General features: G+C 41.3%; 1 pseudogene; it reads left to right on the top strand.

Moving 5' to 3' along the window:
- Positions 1–457: 457 nt before the first annotated feature.
- Positions 458–880, top strand: LOC138175270 (NADH dehydrogenase [ubiquinone] iron-sulfur protein 5-like; annotated as a pseudogene).
- The last annotated feature ends 1966 nt before the right edge of the window (positions 881–2846 follow it).

The following is a 2846-nucleotide window of genomic DNA, read 5'->3' as shown; positions in this document are numbered from 1 at the left end:
TGTTTTTGTTTCTGCCTGTTTTGGTCCTCACCCCAATGTTCTCCACCAGGCTTCCTCCCTTTGGTCCCTAGATTTCCTCACATGAGTACATCTTCTTAATATACTACTCTTCTTCTCCCTACACCCCCTTTACCTATCTTGTTACAAACTCTAGTCTTTCTTTGATGGTCCAGGAGGTGTTTTAGAACCTCACAGCGTCTTTAGATTATATTATGAGCATATATATTACTGTTATTGTGAATTTAACAGTGGCAGCAGGACAGGATTCATTTACATAAATTTCCAGTTATTAAATTGATTAAACCAGCTCTTACTGTAGTAACTTTCAGTAGCTTAGAAATTTTTTAAATAAACTTCAAAAAACAACTTCTGTGTTGCTATTCTTTTGGTCAGTATAAATGAGCATGGTTTTTTCCTCTCCCTTCTTTTTCAGTTTAAAACATTTTTATAAAAGAAGCTGTAAGACTACAGAGACTTGTGGTGAAGAAAAGGGACACGGTGGTTGGACTAGTCCACAGTCATGTTATTGTTTGATATTCAAAACCGGCTGGGCTTCAATATTGACAAATGGATGACAATTTTGAGTGCTGAACAACCTTACAAAATGCCAGCCGGATGCCATGCTTTTTAGAAGGAATTCATTGAGTGTGCCCGTGGAATTGGTATGACCCGAGCCAAGAAAGAATGCAAATTGGAATATGAGGATTTCGTTGAATGTCTGCATAGGCAGAAAACGATAGGACACTTGGGAATGGTCATGAAGCAGGAGAAGCTAATGAAAGAAGGGAAATGTACTCCCCCCCCACCTCACCACTCAGGCAAGAAACAGCAGCAACCTTCACCAGTCAGTGGCGACATTGGGTGGCTTCATTCTTTATGATGGGATGAAAGTATACCCTGTTGTCCCCTGGAAATGTATATTTCTTAAAAGAGACATCTCCTTCCAAAGGTTAAAAATCAGAGTACAGAAGTCATCCTGCTTTCCCCAGCCCCCAGTTCTCTCTATACTTTCCTATTCCAGGCAAGTTGGTGGCAGTGGCTCACCCTCCAGTATATGATCTGTGATTCTGCATATAGGCATTTTGGAAAGTAAACATTTACCAATGTAAAAAAAAAACAGCATTTTTATTCGATTTTTGAAACTCCAAATAAGAACCTATCATTTCTGAGTATGTTCCAGAAACCTAAAAATAAAGGTCAGATGCCATCTTTTAGCTAGTTCCTCATTTCCCATATTCTCCTCTGAAGTCCTCACCCTCATCGGAAGCATTAATGGGAATAGCATCTGTGCCCTTAAGGTTGCTAATTTCTCGCCCAATATTTCAAAATCCTTGTGATGTTTTTTGCCATTGCTTCCAGTCTTATCTTTGGGGCCCACGTGAATGACCTCACAAGTGGGTAGAACTAATCAAAGTTGGCAGGTGTTAACAGGCTCTCCATCATTTCATGGATATATGCCCTAGGAAGACAATAGGTCTCTCTATTATTAGGATCAGACGGACAAATAGCTCTCTCAGGGCTCTCTTATCATGGAGGTGCCAACTATGACTACTTATCTTTCCTCTACCTTTTACTCAATGATCTCTCATCTGAGAGCATCTATAGTTCCATAGCATCACTCCTTTAGAATGTAAACAGTGGCTCCATATTCAGATGGTCCAACTCTCTCCAGTTTGGTAAGAGTTTCATATCTATTTTATAGCATCAGACGTTCACTAAACCCATCTCCCAGGCCTGGAACTCTGTCTCCCCTTCATGTCTACCTCCCCTTCACGTCTACCTCCCAGAATCCCTAGCTTTGGTCAAAGTTCATTTCAAGTACCTACACAAGGCCTTCCCTGATTCCTCCAGTTGTTAGTGGTTTCACCACAAAAAAGTTATACATATACATATATACATACATATGTTTACTACATATATATGTAGTATATAATTATATACATATACATCATTTCTTCCAATAGAGTTTAGGGACCATTTCAGTTTTGTCTTTGTACAACTATTAGCTATCACAGAGTCTAGCACTCTGCTTCTGCCTCACGTGAAGAAGTTGCCCTCCTCCCTGCCAAGACAGACTCCTATACATGTATATTTCCATGTTCTGAATCATGGAAATAGCATAGTTAATAATGGGCTCTAGTGAAATCAAGGGTATAATCATTGCTCTAGGTGGCTGAGGTAGGAATTGGGAAGCCAGATGTTCAAGTGGAAAATGACATGTTTTGGGAAGTCCTGAGTATGAGAACACGGATTAAAGGGGGGAAAGAAAGACCATTGGGAAAAAACCGAATTCCTTAAAACAGGAAGAACAATCACTTAGAGTCTGGTAGATCACCATGACAAGGATCTAGACTGGGTAATTGTGATAGTGATGGCAATTAAAGATTCCCCTGTATTGCTTGGTTTTCAAATTGATTGTGTTAAAACCCAGAGCTTGTTAATCCCACCTGTGGGATGGGCTTGTTGATGTGAAAAGAAAGTCCTGAACTGGGAGGAGCTGGTGATGTAGATTTGGAGAGATAAGAGAGAGGCGGAAGATCTTTTTGGAAGCAGCACCTCGTGGAGAGAGAGAGAGACTGGGAGAATTGCTGGTGGCCGCTTTGAATTGCCCTGGACTTTTGAGACCTGCCCCCTGAGCTGCCAAGGACTGAGGAGACATGGCTGTTTTGCTGGTACTTTGTCTGTCTGTTTTGATGTTGTTTTGCCAGATTTGTCCACTGGTGAAAGACAGTCCTGTTGTTGAAGAAGTCCTGGAACCTGGCTTTTGGTTAAGAAGCCCTGAGACTGTCCTGCAGACAGAGAGTGAATACTGTCCACTGGTGAAGGACAGTGCTGTTGTTGCAGGG

The sequence above is a fragment of the Petaurus breviceps genome, unplaced genomic scaffold (genome assembly GCF_028583685.1).
Source record: "Petaurus breviceps papuanus isolate PSGF00001 unplaced genomic scaffold, PetGlider_PUasm1.0 77, whole genome shotgun sequence".
NCBI classification, from domain to species: domain Eukaryota; kingdom Metazoa; phylum Chordata; class Mammalia; order Diprotodontia; family Petauridae; genus Petaurus; species Petaurus breviceps.
Note: the sequence above shows the minus strand (reverse complement) of the source record. Positions and strands in the feature narration are given on the sequence as shown.